We start from the raw sequence: 18,606 nt of genomic DNA, 5'->3' as shown, positions 1-18,606 counted from the left end.
TGATGCATGTACATGAAAAAAAAATGGATCTCAAGTTTTGGAAATAATGCATCTTGTAGCACGTTTTTAGACCATCAATTTTCAAGATTTTCAAGTTGTCAGAGATCCGCTTGTTCTACAATATTTTTAAGCTTTAAATTTTATAATTAAAAATAAAAATAAATTTCAAAATTTTCAATTTGTCAAAGATCTGCTTGATCTATACTATTTTTTAAGCTTTAAATTTTATAATTAAAAATATAACACTATTTTTTAAGCTTTAAATTTTATAATTAGCAATAAAAATGTATGTTAAAGCTATCACAAATATTTCCAAAGTCACTTATTTTGACAGAAGTTAGGCTTTAATTTGATTGTTTAGAGCCTCAGCTCTATACAAACCATTTCCTAAATCACTTTTTTTCAGTGCAGATAGGCTCTAATTTGATTGTTTAGAGCCTCGGCTCTATACAAACGACACCCTTTTAAAATGCTTCGTTGGAAATAGCGTACTTGATGACGTCCCTCAGAGAAACCCAATGTTACGTGGACCAGCTCACCCTCCCGCAGGCGCAGGCCTCCATGATTAACCTTTTATATGGTCCTCTAGGGGGATTTTTTTTTCTCTCTGCTTTTTCTCTCTTCATTTCTCTCTATCAATTTTAGAAAAACCGGGCGATCTAACCAATAATCAATCGCTTTGTTAGATCGATTTGGGCATTTTTAATGATAGACCAATATTAAAAAATTATAGATAAAGTTTTAAAAATAAAAAAATTTAATTTTTAATATATTTTTTAATATTCTTTACATTATGTTGAATATTAAAAATTGTATTGGTAAATAATACTCACTTTTATATTTTTTTCAGGTTTTTCAAAAAAAATTAAAAATACCTTTAGGAACAAATCGATTTTTTAAAATCAATTTTTTCATTAATTTTTAACTTCATTTGAATGTGTTGTGTTTTAATCATTCTTTATATGCTTTTCATATTTTAGTAGCTTTTTGTATTTTTTTATTTTTCCAACACTTTTTTCACTTGCCCGGATAGAACGGTTGAATCGGCTAGTTTACCGGTTAGGCCGGTTAAATTGCTTCTGAGCTCATGTCCCATTAACCGTTCCAGTTCAATTTTGCAAACATTGTGTTCTACCTTAATGGCAGGAAAATGATCTACCTTAATGGCACGAAAATTTCTCAAAATTGTATTAATATATCAACTGTGCATAATAATAATAATAATTGTAATATTCAACCTTTACCTTTTAGGCCATAATACTAATAATAATATTCAACTTTAATAGACCAAGAAAAAATTTATTTTAATAAATATTTTATTTTAGAATTGGCCAATTATGTCCTTGTAGCAACTTTTTGAGGTAAAATTATTATTTATGAGTTTTTCTTTAAAATATAAAATTTTAGAATCCATATAAGCAAGATTTAAAAATTCACCACTTATGTTGCCAAGAGGAATTTTTTTTACTCTTTGAATTTTTTTTAATTCATAACATTAAAATTTATGAGGTATTTTTAAAAAAATTTGTACGATATGGAAGCGTTTTTTAATAATTTTTAATCATTTTTATTATAATATTATAATATTTCAAACAATATTAAAAATTCACCACTAATGTTGCCAAGAGGAATTTTTTTTTATTCTTTGAATTTTTCAACATTTATTTTCTATTTTCTTGAATTTTTTTTAATTCATAACATTAAAATTTATGGGGTATTTTTTTAAAATCATATGATATGGAACCGTTTTCTAATAATTTTTTAATCATGTTTATTATAATATTATAATGGATAATTATACAGTGATAACCAAATCTAATATTTTATTTATTAATTTATTTTCATTATAAGCTATGTAATGTATTATTTTTTCTTGTAGTTGTAAATAAGATTTTTTAAATTAGATGATATTACAAGACAATTTAGATTTGTTCTTATTTCTATACTAAAACTATTATAAAATACAAACCAACAATTTCAATATATAATATGATAGTTAGTAAGGTTGTAATAATTTTGAATGAATAAAGTGAATTAAAAAATGGTTGATACTTTCATGTGATACTAATTTTACTTTATATGAGATTTTTTTTTTAATCTCATATTATGGAAATGTTTTCTACTATTTTTAAAAGTATTATGATGTAATATTATAATAATATATTGTAATAATATATTATAATTAAAATTATACAGACATCTAGATAGGAAAACAGCGTCTCAGTATTCACTTGTTTTTACAAAAATAATGAGAGTACATAATGCACCACTCCTAATTTGTTTTTAAGACGAAAAGAATATTATTTTTAGATATTTATAGTGATTTTTTGAAATATTTTTGGGACAAAACTTGCCGATTCGGCCTATTTTCCGATCCAACAAGCTGATCTACCGATTTGACACAGGTATGGGTGAGGACGATTCGGGTCACCGATCCATTTTTTTAAACCTTAGTGTAAACCCAACAACTTGGATTGAATTTGGGGCGATATATAAATGTACAATATGGTCAAATGCAACCATTAATCATGACAAGGTTGCCTGAGGATCTTCAAAACAGTACGGGCCCTTCAGCATGGCATAGGAAGATTGTGGAATTATTAGTGTTTAGCAATTACATTGTGGCACCCACAGATTCAAACTTGTTTATCAATGAACAAGCTTGAGAGCTCGCATTTTTACCAGGTCTATATGGAGGAGTTGATCATCGTTGATAATGAAGTGGGAAGATCATGCATGTGTAGGATCAAAGATTTTGATGCTCACAAATAGCTATTGAAGATTTTGGTAGTCCTTGATCAATCATATATCAACTATTAGTAACGACTAGTTTTTTTGTTCCTTTTGGAGAGAGAATGTAATTGCGTGTGGAGTTAGGAATGATTTAAGGTTATTTCAATTAAAAAATTACTAAAATTTAAATACTATCAGGCAATCATAAATATGATATTTAGGACTATAAATTTTATTTTTTTATTCATCTAAAATATCAATTTTATGAGAAAAAGTTTATTGATCAATAACATTTAATAAACAAGATCACGACTCACGAGTATGAAAAACAATTGGAATTTGAAACTAAAACATATGTTTTTGCATGTAGGGGTGGCAATTGATCCAGGACCTGTCGGGTATATCTGATAAGGGTCAGGTATGGGTCTAGCAATTGAACCCGGCGGGTTGGGTTCGGGTCCAAAATTTGGAGCCGAACACTATACAGGTCCAAGTCTGGGTGTAGCTAGACCTGATCCATACTCGTAAACTGTTAGAGATAAAGTACTTTACTTTAAGCCCCTATTCATTTGGGTGTATTAAGGATCATATATAATTAGAACTAGTAGTCATCTTTGGCTATGAAAAGACAAATCACACGGTTTGCAATCTAATTGTGACCTTGTTGCCAATAATACAGGTATATGATCGTAAAAAGAAGTAAAAAAAAAAGAAAAAAAAACAGGAGCTCATAGTGAGGGTGACAATGGCCCCAATACCCGATGGGGTAGACCCGAGACTCGACAAGTATGACAATATGCCCAATATTTTTGACCCAACGGATCACATCTGGGTCCAAACCCTGGAACCGAATCTATTCAGGTCTGGGTCCGGGTCCAGCCAGACCCGACCCTTACCCAACCCGTTGCGACCCCTATTTGCACAAGAACTAAGATGTACACCCTAAAGATATAAAACAAAATTTAAAATCATGTAAGTGTGTAAATTACTACAGTCAAGATCATCGACTTAAGATATTTGAATCTAAAATCCATCCGTAAGATAAAATTTTGAAGAAGACTGCACATGGGCGAGCCAGCAATATAGACAGTGACACTCTTAACTTATCTGCGTTTGAAAACCATAAACTGATTTGAGTTCATCGAGAAGAATAGGGAGGCGGCGGTGGATAGGCAACAGGTGGTGGAGGTGGCGGAGGAGGTGCAAAAGATATTACTGGTTTTCCAATCTTCCCATGAGGCATTTTGCTCGGAGGGGCAGGAGTATTAGGTGGAGGTGGAGGAGAATAAGGGGCGGATCTCTTCCCACGACGCAATCTATTGGCCTGAGGGGGAGGGGGAGGGGGAGGAGATATTGTTCTTCGTTGTGTCACTTGTACCACTACAAAAACAACCCTCGACTTAGATCCACGTAAATCAAAAGTGAACCAAAAAAAACTAATAATCTCTCTCTCAAGAACTGTTGGATAAAATTTCAGGCTTAACAGGCCAGAAAGTAACTTGTATCACTCCCTGCTCACACACACCAAAATTATCCTAAACACATTGAATTTTAGTGTTTATGCATTAAGGAAATCACGGATCCAAAGGAACCGACTTCTTAAAAAGAACTGAAATTATTATCATCGTTTTAGATTTTTTCCATTCCCTTCTATTAAAGATCCGACTTCTCAAACAAATAAAAATAAATAAAAAAAATAAAAAAAGAAAAGAAAAGAAAAGAAAAAGCCTCACCGTCTGAGTAATCTTGAAATTTAGGTTTTCCTCCATCTACCAACATGAGCATTGCTGCAAGTAGCAGCAGAGCGGGTAGCGATGGATTGAGACGAGCACTTTGCATCTCTCTCTCTTACATGAATTGGTGTAACGCAGTTTCACCCCTTTATTTATGGGGAAATCTAAACAAGATGATTACTTTTCATAGGCTCACCATAAAAATATGTAAAAATAAGGATGGATTTCTATGAGTGAGCTGACTCATACTATATATATGTAGGCTCCAACTTAAACCTATTCTAAAAATGTAGTTTTAATTCAAAATTTTAGGCATTTATAATGTAGGTCAAGATGATCATGAATATTTAAAATAAAATAAAATTTTGAACACTCAAAATATGATTTTTTAAGAAAATTTCTATGCCGTGTGAATTCATTTTAGCCCGTGGGGTTTCCCATCGTCCGTGAAAAATAAAGGTAAAAGGGGCTTCCCTTTCTTATTTCCTTTTCTAAATGATGCTTTTGCTTTCCTGGATTTTCACCCTAAAAAGTATAAAAATAAAGAGGCTTTTTTCTTATGAGAACAATTGATTAATGCGGGTTGGACCGCATTTCTACAATTTGCGGTCCAGAGATATAAAGCAAAGCAAATAGGTGGTCAATCTATAAAAAATTGTAACTAGCGGTTCAAATCTTTTCTCAATAAATTATTATTTTAAATTTTTAAATTTTTTTTTTTTTTTTTTCATATTCATGATTTCTATGATCAAGACCCGCATTTCTACAATATGCGTGCTGGCCGCATATAAACCGTGCCCTGATACTTTTACTCGTTGGGCCAATGTTTTCCTAGGAACATCTTTTTATTCTCACCCCAAATAAAGACAAGAATAAAGAGGTTTTTCTCGTGGACGTGGTTTCGATGTGGGCGTGCCCGCATGAGCTGTCCACCATCAAGCTTTGTGCTACTGCGGCGATGCCTTTCCTAGTTGCACAGATGTTTCTTAGAAGTAAATTGTTTAGGAAAAAAATTATGTAAGGGCGAGGCCCTAAATAATCATATTAAAGCACATATCACAAATTCATTGGAAGAGGTTGTTTCAAAGCCTAAAATCTTAAAAATGTTCATCTCGGCCTAAAGATGTATGGACGTGAGAAAAATGGATTTTAAGTATTGGAAGTAGTGCATCTTGTAATGCATTTTGTAGAAATGTTTCAAACATTTTCAAGTATTCATAGATCGGCTCGATTTACACTAATTTTGAAGCTTTAGATTGTATAATTAAAGATAAAAATAAATTTTAAGGACGCACCAAGATTTTCAGTACTGAAACAACAACTTTCGACAGAAGGTGCCCTTACTTTGATTGTTCAAGGCCTTAGCCTTATACAAATCACACCTTTTTTCTATGCTTAGCATCAAATGTATTAAATGAAGGTAAAGAGCATTTTCTTATTGGTAGGTTTGTATAAGCAATCAAAAGATTGGCCGAGTTTTAAAAAATGGGCCGACTAAATTGCGGTCGGACACTGGCCTATCCCGAATTCACTTGATTTCAAACGTTATGTATTCTGAATATTTCATACAGTAGACTAATCAGTCGATTTACTGTACTAATCGGTATTAATCGACACTAATCGGCTTATTTGTGCACTTCTCAGAGATGTTTTTCTAAAGATCGCCAAATTTGTGCACTGTTGCAATGAAAAATCTATGCACAGTTGAAAAATATTGAAAATTGGCAATCTAAAAATACATTACAAGATGGACTATTTTCTAGATTTGGAATCCATTTTTTCTCATGTCCATACATCGTGTGATCGAGATGATCGATTTGAGGATTTTTGGGCATCAAAATGACATTTTCTATTGGATTTTTGAGGTGTGCCTTAATTTATTGCTAAGGGCCTTGCCCTTAAATAAATGATTTCCTTTATGCGTTTTAAGGGGTGTCATTCGTATAAGGCTGAGGCCCTAAACAATCAAAATAAGACACACCATCAAATATTGTCGAAAGACGTTTTAGAACTAGAAATCTTTGTAATGGCCTGAAAATATATTTTTATATCTAATTATAAAATTTAAAGCTTAAAAAATAATGCCGATTGAGTAGTATTTGCAAACACTTGAAAATCTTGAAAATTAACGGTCTAGAAAATGCATTACATGATGCACTATTTCCGAGACAAGAAATCCAGTCTTTCTTATGTTAATATATCTTGATGTCGAGATGATCGATTTGAGGATTTTTAAGCATCGAAACAACCTTTTCTAGCGAATTTTGGAGGTGTGTCTTAATACGATTGTTTAGGGCCTCACCCTTATATAAACTTTTTCCCTATTTAAGTATACAATAAAAGCCTATACTTTGTGTACAGTATGGTCACAATTGCTCCTAGTCATTAGATGTAAGATTGAGTGACTAGGAAGAGTACCTTTAACGACCCTCAAAGTCAAAGGAAAAGTTTCTTTAGCATTGCGGCATGCCCTTAGCCTACTGATTTCTCATCTAACGGCTAGTGATGATGATAATATTCTTATATAACAGACAAACGCTCTTGCATACAAATAGCTTGTGTTAATCATTATATTAGATTTATTTTATGAATTCAATTCATGGTATCTTCATTCGATATTCAATTTCTACTAGTATACGACCAAATTGGTGAATCCATTTTCTTGGGTAGTTCAAATTGGTCAATCCATTGCTTTGAAGTTGTCCTACCTTTTTTTTTTTTTTACTAAATAAATAGGTCAATCGATTTTCTTGGGTAGTTCAACGGTAGGTATCAAACTTGTGTAGTATTATGTAATATTTTTTAATTACTAATTCACTGAAAAAAATATTGCTTCTGGTGCTTAAAAATTTTCTCCGAAACGTAATTATGCCTATAATATTTTTTTGTTTTACTTATTTTATGTGACAATACAAAAGAACAATAAATTTTAAACATTTTTTTCACAATTTTTGGGGATTTTTTTGGAAATTTTACCCAAGTTACATTTTTCAGTAAAAATCGGGATACTAATCGGCCGATTTAGTCAGAATTGGTCAGACTAATCAGATCAGGGCCAGGACCGACTAGTTGGCCCGATTCATTCCACTGGTATAAGGTGCTTTCTTTTGGCGAACATCTAAATTTTCCTCGAGACATGGTTTCAATGTCGAAAATCTTATGATGGATTAAAAAACTATTTCGTACCAAATTATGAAATTTAAAATTTAAAACATAGTAGAGATCTAATAGTTCTATAAACGCTTTGAAGTTCTTGAAAATATTCAAGCTAGATAGCTTGAGTTTTTATTTTTATTTTCTTCGTATACTTCTCACAGCTGATATGATTCCCAACTGTACCAATTTGAGGCACCCTTCGCATCAAAGTATAATGTTCACACCTTACATAAATTCTTTCCTTTTGTTTGCTATTTTTTATTAAGTTTTTTCTAGTTGCACGCACAGTATTTGTGCCCTTCTTGAATTTTCACCAAACATAGTTGCCAATGTGGTTGGCTAGAATTTTTAACCCATATGACTCATATGAGTGTGAGAGACTTGACCACGGCGAACCCATTGGTACATAAAGGGAATCCGCTACAAGAGGAAGGGAGTTTGTCTCCAAAAATTCGTGTATTGGTTTGTCTCCCTGAAAAATTAAGTTTGAATTATTAGAAAGATAGGTGCCAAAAAATATATATCCCCAAAAAAATAAATGAAATGGGGTTGGGGCATCGGTGATCGGGGGCGGATGTCGAGACCTAACGTCTCGTTCTCCATTCACACAGTTAATGTATAAAAAAAAACAAAAAAGGAAAATATTTTGATAGGTCTACAACCCTATCAAAATAAGTAAAGCCTCACCTCAAACCTCACCGAAGTTAGCATTTCTAATGTTGAAAAACCTTCATATCGAATATCTCGCTCTTGACCATGTGGTTGTGAGCAAAAAATCAGATTTCAAGCCCTCCAAATAATATATATTATAACACATAATCTAAACCATCCAATTCGCCTTAAAAACAAATGTTCACATATTCGAAATATCTAAATATTTTTTTAGTTTCAATTTTATAGTCGGCGTTAGAAATTGATTTTAGAGCCATCAATGTGAGGCTTTACTTTATTTTTCATAAAGCTTGACCTTATAGAAACTACATCCAAATAAATGTATACCCAAACAACTCCAATGCAAACATAATGTAAATGGATATGGATATTGTGTTCCTGCAAGAACATCCTATCCACTTGTTCCCTAGGGTGAAAAAGCCACTTAGGAGAGTTTATTTTCGAAACGTGTAGGACTGAAAAAAGTAAACTAAAATCTTTCATTAATGATTTTTTTAAGAGGGAGAATAGATTACTTTCGCAAGGGGTATAATTTATAAGCTTTAGGAGGGAATCTTTGTTCTTTCTTTAGTTCAAATCAAATAAAAAAAAAAAAACATCAAATCATACTCTACATCTTATTGAAGAAAAAGTAAATGAATAATATCATCTTTACATCACTTAGAAAAAGAACCATAAAAAGCTAATGAATAGTAAACTTTACATCTTTTCAAGACGAAGTAAATGAATAGTATCTACCATTTTGAAAGTAAACGAATAAATTCTACTATTCAAAAAGTAATGAATAGTAAAATGCTAAGGAATAGTTGAACTATGCAAAAAGTAAAAATAACTTCAATGCTTTGTCTACTTCAAAGAGGAATCTTCTACGCAACTATCACCTAGTCATCTTCGATGACATACATATTTTCTTCTTAGAAGGCCTCATCAAGTTATTCTTCTTTTTCTTTTATGATGCAAACTATATGCATTTCTTCATTCTAAAAAATTGTCATGATATGTCCAGGTGCTCTGGTTGGGAATTGAGAGGCTATGTGATCTTCTTGTCTGCAAGCAAAATAAGGTCCTCTAGGAGCTGAATTATTATTCTTTTTATTAAATTTATAGGGTTGGAAAGATCTTTTTCTGAAAAAGCTATTAGGATATACCGAATGGAAAGACAAGTTGAGAGTGTGTTTTCAAATAATAAATTTTCCATAATCAAGAGTGTACAGAATCCCATCTAAAAAAAGGCTTCTATACTGAGGAACATATTGATAATATAGAAGTTGCACATGATAGTGTAAGCCCATTAGAATCCCAACTAAAGACATGATAGATAAGGAGGGAGGCCAGTGAGTATAACATGATTAACCTTGACTATATATACCACGAGGACCCTACAGAGGAATTGATGGTAGAGAAAGAGGATCCAATAGTGAACAAGAGGGTCCTAGAAGAAGAGGACGCAATCGAGCCTAATGACCTGAAAGTGGGGGGACCAACCAACAGAATATTCAGGAGGCATAGATGTTGAGGATTGATGTCTTGTATTCTGAAGAAATATATCTGTCAAGGTTTGGATATATCCGTACATGGGATTCGATATATCTGAAACTTGATATATATATTTATACAAAGGTATTTCAGTAATTTATATCATATATCTGGGACTCGATATATATCATTGCAATTGGGGGTTCATCCAAAGTTCAGGGTTAAGGGAAAAATGCAGATCTCTTTATAATTAAATAAAAACCGAGAGGCGTGAGGAAAAGAGCGAATTGTAACCCTATTCTCCATTACCAATAAAGACGCTCTAGTCTCTCGTAGACGTAGGCACATTGTCGAACCACATATATCTTTGCATTGTGGTTGATTGTCTCTTGCTTTGTATTTGTTTCTTCTTTCTTGTTTTTTGTGGAGTGTTTTTTGTTTCTACAAATTGGTATCGGAGCCTACAAGGTTATTACACGTTTTGGGGTTTGCTACCGCGATGACAGGAAAGGGCTCAAGCGTCAAGTATAGCATTGAGAGGTTCAATGGAAAGAACAATTTTACCTTTTGGCGACGAAAGATGAAGGATCTTTTGATACAACAAGGTCAGACTAAGGTTTTGCTAGGAAAATTGAAGAAACCAGCAAAGATGGACAATGAAGAGTGGCAAGAGATGGAGGAAAAGGCGGTAAATACGATTCATCTGAATCTCTTAAATGACGCCTTGCGTTATGTGGTAGATCTTGAAACTGCAGTGGAGGTTTGGACAAAACTCGAAAGTATCTACATGACGAAATCTCGGCCGAATAAGTGTTCTTGAAGAAGCAGTTGTATTCTCTTCAGATGGAAGAAGGTACAAATCTGCTTGAACATCTCAGCGAGTTCAACTAAATTTTAAGCCAGTTAGCAAGCCTTGAGGTCAAAATCGAGGATGAATACAATGCCCTACTTTTGTTGGCTTCGATTCTAGGATCATACGATCACCTGGTTATGACTCTACTGTATGTGAAAGAGACTCTTGAGACGAACGAAGGCACTGCTACTCTTATGTCAAACGAAACCAAAAAGAAGACTAGTAGTATTAAATCTCAAGGAGAAGGTTTCTTTGGAAAACACAAAGAGAGTCATGAAAGGGGCAGATTAAATCAAAGGTCTGGAAGCAGAAGTCGATCAAAATTGAAGGGGAAGGTCATATGAAGAGAGACTGCTCGAAAAGAAAGTAGGATATAAAGATGATAGAAATAGGAAAAACATCTGATGAAGCTAGCGTGGCTGATAGCTATGACGAAGATGATGGAGATCTTCTCTCTATATCTTCAGGTAATAATCAATTTACTGATTCTTAGATTTTAGATTCTGGTTTTTATTTTCATGTGTCCAAATAGAAACTAGTTCGAAACCTACAATCATATAGTGGTGAGTCTGTTCTAATGAGGAACGATGCGGTATGCAAGACCATTGGAATAAGCACTATCAAAATCAAGATGTTTTATGGGATAATAAGAACCTTTATCAGATGTGAGGCATGTCCCACAATTACAGAAAAACTTAATATCTCTGAGGGCTCTTGACTTGAAAGGTTGCATGTATATACCAACAGGTGTAGTCCTCAAAGTTAGTAAGAGATCTATGATTGTCATGAAAGGTCAAATAACTGGGAACCTATACAGGTTGATGGGGAATACAGTTACATGTAGAGCTTCTATAACCACAGATGTTGAGTCAAACTCAGATGACACAAATATGTGGCATATGAGTTTAGGGAATATGAGTGAGTGAGGTATGATGGAACTTCATAAAAAAAATTTGTTGAAGGGTGTCAGAGCCTGTAAAATGGATTTCTATAAGTACTGTGTTTTCAGTAAACAATGCAATATTAGTTTCAAAACTGTAATTCATACGAGCAAAGATATACTAGACTATATACACACTAATGTATGGGGGCCTTCACCAATCAAATTCAAGGGTGGGGCAGGATACTTCATTACCTTCATTGACGATTACTCAAGAAAAGTCTGGGTCTACTTCATGAAACACAAAAGTGAAGCATTTACGAAGTTTAAACAATGGAAAGTAGAGGTAGAAAGGAAGACATGAAAGAAACTGAAATGTTTGAGATCAGATAATGGAGGGGAGTATAAGTCTAGAGAACTTCAAGAATTCTGTAAAGAAGAGGGGATTGTATATCACTTTACCACACCAAAAACTCCTCAGCAAAATGGTACGGCTGAGAGGATGAACAAATCTCTTTTGGAAAGAACTTGTAGTATGAGATTGCATACAGATTTGAAGAAAAGTTTCTGGGCAGAAGCAGTTAACATAACATGTTTCATCGTTAATAGGTCACTATCTGCATCGATTGATTGTAAAATTCCAGAGCAGATGTGGACAGGAAAGCCGATAGATTACTCTATGATGAGGATCTTCGGATGTCCAGCCTATGTCCATGTGTAAAGTGAGAAACGTTCCAAATTAGACTCTAAGTCTAAGCAATGCATCTTTCTCGATTTTGAAAAGGGAGTGAAGGCATTCAAGTTTTGGGATCCTACTTCACATAAGGTTGTGCTTAGCATAGATATCGTGTTTGATGAATCTCACATGGTGAAGTCAATCAACATGCAAGATGACAAAGTGCAAGTAAATGAAAGTGATAAAGAAAAATCGACAATCTAGGTGGAGTTCGAAGAGTCTGAAACACCAAAAGAGGAAAAATCATCTAGCAGCATACCAGATCAGCAACAATCACATGGTGAATCCTATAGTTTAGCAAAAGGCAGAAAGAAACGTGTTTACAAAGCCCCTATGAGATACAGCTTTGAGGACATGGTAGCCTTTGCTCTAATTGTTGGTACCGGAGAAATCGAGTTCTTCGAAGATGCTCTAAGTGATGCACAGAGTGATAAATGGATGACAGCCATGATGGAGGAGATGAAGTCTCTGAAAAAGAACAAGACTTGGGAGCTTGTCATGAGGCTTAAGGGAAAGAAAGTGATTGGATGCAAGTGGATCTTTCGGAAGAAAAGACAGCAACATAAAAGAAATGTAAGAGATTTAAGGCTAAGCTCGTAGCATAGGGCTACGGTCAGAAGGAGGGAGTTGAATATAATGAAATATTATCTCTGGTTATCAATCACACTTTAATAAGGTTATTGCTTTGCTTTAGTAGCCATGTTTGATTTGGAGCTAGAACAACTTGACGTGCAGACAACGTTTCTTCATGGTGATTTGGAGGAACAAATATTTATGGAGCAACCTCAAGGTTTCAAGGTGCATGGAAAAGAAAATCAAGTTTGCTTGCTCAAGTGATCGTTTTATGGTCTTAAGTAATCTCCCAGACAATGGTACAAATTGGCTATTCAAGAAGTGAGTATGATTGTTGTGTTTATTTTAAAGTTATTGATAATAATTCCCTTGTTCTCCTGATGTTTTATATCGATGACATGCTCATCGCTGCCAAGAATGCATATAACATAACTTTTATCAAGTCTATGTTCAGTTCTGAAGTAGATATGAAGGATTTAGGAGCTGCTAATAAGATCCTTGGTATGGACATTCATAGGGATAAAAGTGCATGTAAACTCTGGGTAACTCAAAAAAGGAATGTTGAAAAGGTGCTGGAGCATTTCAACATGGAAAAGGCCAAGTTAGTTAGCACTTCATTGGCGAGTCACTTCAAGTTATCTGAACAGCAGTGTCCTACTACGGATGAGGAGATAGAGGAGATGTCTCTAGTGCCCTATGCCAGCACAGTCGGCAACCTCATGTATGCTTTGGTTTGTAGCAGGTCGGATTTATCTCATGCTGTTAGTGTTGTCTGTAGATATATGAGTAATCCTGGAAGGGAGCATTTGAATGCTATTAAGTGGATTTTCAGATGTTTGAGCGGGACGTCAGATCTCGGAATTATGTTCAGTAGGAAGATAAACTCTACAGAACTGGTGGGATATGTCGATTCTGACTATGCTGGTGATTTAAAAAAGCGAAGGTCTACTACAGGGTATGTCTTCACACTAGTAGGTAGACCTATTTCATGGAAGGCAATGCTTCAACCCACGATTGCCATGTCTACGACAGGGCATAATATATGACAGCAGTTGAGGCTACAAAGGAGGTAATTTGATCGACTGGTTTGGCTCGTGAGTTGGGGGTGGAGCAAGAAGGTACTGCATTGCATTGTGATAGTCAGAGTGCCATAAATCTTCAGAGAATTAAGTGTTTCAGACAAAGACAAAACACATTGATTTGAGATATCACAAGATCAGGAAACTTGTGTCAGAAAGAATAATTCACCGAAAGAAAATTCATACGAATGACAACCCTATAGATATGCTTACAAAGTCGGTCACCATAGAGAAGTTCAAGCTTTCTTGGACTTCCTTAATGTCTCTCAGTGTTGAGAGTGAGGGAAGCACCCCATGGCAGGTGGGGGTGCAGTAGTGTACCTTTATGAAGGTAGGGGGATGAAGACATCTTTAGGGTGACTCGACAGAATTCAAGCCAAGGTGAAGATTGTTGAGGATTGATGTCTTGTATTCTGATGAAATATATCTATCAAGGTTCGGATATATCCGTACATGAAATTCGATATATCTGGGACTTGATATATATATATATATCCGTACAAAGGTATTTCGATAATTTGTACCATCAATCTGGGACTCGATATATATCATTGGGGGATCATCCAAAGTTTAGGATTAAGGGAAAAACGCAGATCTCTTTGTAATTAGATAAGAACATAGAGGCATAAGAAAGAGAGCGAATAGTAACCCCATTCTCCATTGCCAATAAAGAAGCTCTGATCTCCAGTGGATGTAGGCACGTTATCGAACCACGTATATCTTTGCATTGTGGTTGATTGTCTCTTTCTTTTGTGTTTGTTTCTTCTTTCTTGTTTTTCGTGGATTGTTTTTCATTTCTATAATAGATGGAGGGGATTGAGGGGAAAGATGGTGGTGAGAGCTTCATTGAGGATGAGGGTCGGTTTGGTCGGGTAAAAGTGTGAGAGGTATAGCTACTGGCAATATAGCCTATCTGGTAATTGACATAGTCAGCTACTCAACCAAAGTACTGAGGAACATAGCCTAATTGGTTAGGGAGAAACTCCAGGTTGAGGACAGGGTGATCGTGAAAGTTGGATGAGTCTTTGAATCTATGAGTTAGGAGCTAAATTCAGTCAAGGTTTCTGACTAAGATGTAGGAAAAATTGGGATAAGGATTGCTCCCTCTCACATATATTTGGTTGCACCACGGACTATGATCCTAATAGAAAGACCCAAAAAAGCATAACCCCACTGAATATTATATTTGTTGTATTGGGCTTAGATATGTGGCGTATTTGATCAACATTGTGTATGTTGGTTGGTTAGAGTCTTACCACAGTTAAATATACATTACGGTGTACATAAACTCTTCAAAATCAAGAGATTTAGAGGCATGAGAGGAGCTCACTTTTTTCAAAGTGTTAAACACCACCGCCTCAGTAAAATTTTGAGTAAACATAGCTCTCAATGAGTACACTCTCATGATACAGCTAGATCTGAATACAATTCTGGAATCCTTGAGTTACACCTAAGATCCGTACAAAACCCTAGTCTAAAAATAACTATTATGTCTTTCCAATCGGTAGATACTATAAATATCAATTGAAAACTTATAGATACTATAAATATCAATTGAAAACTTACTTCTCTCTCTTAATATACACTTTATCTTCTAATCGGTATAATACAAAACATCAATTAGGATCATAATATCTCTCTCATGACTAAAATCATCCAATCGATAAAATAACATCAGTTTAGCATCGATTGCGACATAAACACACTTATATGATCATCCCGTGCCATACAATGTAGAATATGATCATCCCGTGCCATACAATATAACAAAACCTGTTATCTGAAATTTGCTCGAGCCTGGTGCTACAAAAACATCTACTTCAAACCGTGTCAACTTCACTTCCTTGTCTGCTTCCTCGGTTAACAATCGAGAATATAGGCATGAGCGCAAGGAACTTGAGTGCTAAATTAATGAGAGAGCCACGAAGAACTCAAAGCAAGAGTGAGAGCTCACTGTCACGCTTCCTGTGTCACGCTTCCTGTATTTAACACGGTTTCAACCCCGTCCAGTGAGAAGTCTCTTACAACCCTATTATCTTTTGGAAAAGTTTATATAAAGCCTAGGCTCTAAATAATCAAATTTTAGCCTACTTCAAAAATTTCTCTAGAAGAGGTTGTTTTGATGCCCAAATATCTTCAAATTGATCATCTTGACATCAACATGCATAGACATGAAAAAAAATAGATTTCATGTTTTGAAAATAGTGTATTTTGCAACGCATTTTTGGACGGTCAATTTTCAAAATTTTCAAGTTTTCATAGATCTGTCGATCAATACTATTTTTGAAGCTTTAAACTTTATAACTAGATATGAAAATATATTTTAAGAGTATCACAAAGATTTCTAGTATTGAAACCACATTTCTCAATACTATTTGAAGGTAGGTTATAATTTGATTGTTTAGAGCCTAGGCTCTATACAAACCACAACTTACTTAAATTGGCGTTCCTTGAGAGAGAAATACTGCATAACACCTCATGAGAAGTGTCAAAAATACATTAAATGGGGTGTTTAGATGCCACGTACTCGGAGGCAAAAAGAACCACATAGAGAAAAAATATGAAGCAAAATATGAGTGGACCAAAATATCTATAATATATTAATAGACTAGCAACAAATATGATGAATAAAAGATGTTTTGAAACAAAGTTTTGGCAAAAGCTAACAGTGTACACATTTTTTTTTGTCATTTTTCTATTTCAATTTTAATTTTACTTGACTATATAAAAATTTCAGATTCTTTTTTTTATTTTTCTTTTATTTTACATTTTTCCCAAAAACTATTTGGACTTTGAACTCGAACAAATCCGTATGAACTCACTGGAGAAACTTAGTCAAATCCGCTTGAACTCACTGGAGAAACTTAGTTCAAGCAGCACCTGACACCTCAGCGGAGTTTTAAAAGCTTGAAACAGAGGGACAAGAGCTTTTTTGAGATAGAAACCCATAAAATAATGCGAAGCCCCATTGTATGAGAGAGAGAGATGAGCAATGTAAAGAGCTAGCAGCGATCTGTTGGATATTGAACCTAATTTATTTGATGGAGAGAGATAATGAGAGAGATATCTAGAGAATGCAGAGAGAAAATGATCTTATGCATCTTGTGTAGTGTACATGTGAAAAAATGATGTCCCTATACGTAAAGGGCAAGCTTTATATGTTTCCCTCAACATAACTTATATATTTCCCCTTATCCAACCATCCATTCTGAATGGAGGGCTAAGATTGTCCCAATCACAATGTCATTTCTCTACACTATTTTATTTTTAATTTTTTTCTATGAACTATTTGGCACCAAATTTTGTAAGTCTAAACCTCTATTAAACTCACACTTGCGAAAAATATAAAAACAATATTTTCAATAAAATACAATAACCAAAATACCCTTGAAAAGTTTAAGGGGTAGTTTGGTCACTATATTTTATTGAAATATTAATTTTTATAGGTGCGCCCCAATGAGAAGATGACACGTACCAAATTTCATATTCATAAAATTTGTATAAGAAAAAAATTAAAAATAAAATACTTTGACATGTCGGATTTAAAATCAAACGGTGAGTGACTCTCTTGATCAAAATTGAACGGCCGGATGGTAGGGAAAGCATAAATCTTCTATGCTGCAGGGGAAATATAGAAACTTTTCCCATATGTAAAATAGGAGTTCGTTATAAGTGGAAGTGGCAATACAATGTGGTGTTTGAGTAACATTTTAATCATTGCCACACCCTCTATATAATGGGTTGGCATGATAGTGTAAGCAAGGAAGGAGGACGTGAGTGTGTAAAAAGCCTGTAAGAAATAAAAATCACATAGTCCTCATGTGGTCCCTCTTCCTCATAGTTTCAATTTTATTTAAATTAGGGAAGGAGAAGTTATGTTCCTTATTGAATGAGCCCCCATTAATTAAGCAGAGTGTAAGTAGACAGGTTACTTGTATATTTTTACCCCCAGAGTTTATGGGAATGGGAGAAACAAGCCGTTGAGGGATTTACTTTTCAAATCCCGTAGTGCACATATACTATCATTTCCCTTTGTAAAACTTAAAATAACCTTTATGAACCCGCTAGGCGATAGCTTTTTTAAAAACAACTAGTTGGAATTCAATACAAGCTTATCTAGTGGCCATCATGCAGTGTTTTATTTTTAATATTTTTATTTATTTATATGAGCTGAAATATCGTAGAGGTGAGGACAGGCATAGATTGAAAAGGAAAAAAAAAAAAAAGTTAAAAATCAAATGCATGGAAAAACGATGAAAATACCCCGGCCACTTTTGTGGGACAAAAGTTGTTCAAATTGGTCAATATGCACTATGCACTATATAGCATAGACCTCCCAGCACATAAGAATCACTCCCAATTGTGTGGGGCTGGCAATGGGCCGCCTAACCCGACTTTAAAAAAATAGGGTCTAGGCCACAATTGTGGCCAGAGGATAGGCCAGGGAAACCCAGCCCGACTATTTTTTTCTTCTCTTTCTTTTTTTTTTTTAAAAAAATTCTTTAGGTCTTTTAGCACTAGCCCGGCCAAAACAGGGCCAGAGCCAACCCTGGATAGGGCCTCTTAGGCTGTGTCCAGGCCGGGCTCAAACCATGAGTGGCCTGGAGGGGTGTCAGATTGTAAGACATTTCGGCGCCCCATAGGGTGAAAATCCTCACAAATCACATACCATAACACCATAACATATTCACCTAATAAACTATGAAAATGCTCTA

The 18,606-nt window shown here is 34.5% G+C and overlaps 1 long non-coding RNA gene across 1 annotated transcript; it reads right to left on the bottom strand.

Annotated features, from left to right (window-relative positions):
* Positions 1–3,346: 3,346 nt before the first annotated feature.
* LOC148779007 (uncharacterized) lies at positions 3,347–4,636 on the bottom strand. Its single transcript, XR_016048282.1, has 2 exons — positions 4,467–4,636; positions 3,347–4,113 (listed from the first exon to the last, which is right to left on the bottom strand). It is a non-coding gene; the product is annotated as an uncharacterized LOC148779007 (long non-coding RNA).
* Positions 4,637–18,606: the final 13,970 nt, after the last annotated feature.

This window comes from Amborella trichopoda, chromosome 13 (assembly GCF_054954075.1).
Source record: "Amborella trichopoda isolate Santa Cruz 75 chromosome 13, AtrichopodaSantaCruz75HAP2 v2.0, whole genome shotgun sequence".
NCBI lineage: Eukaryota > Viridiplantae > Streptophyta > Magnoliopsida > Amborellales > Amborellaceae > Amborella > Amborella trichopoda.
Note: the sequence above shows the minus strand (reverse complement) of the source record. Positions and strands in the feature narration are given on the sequence as shown.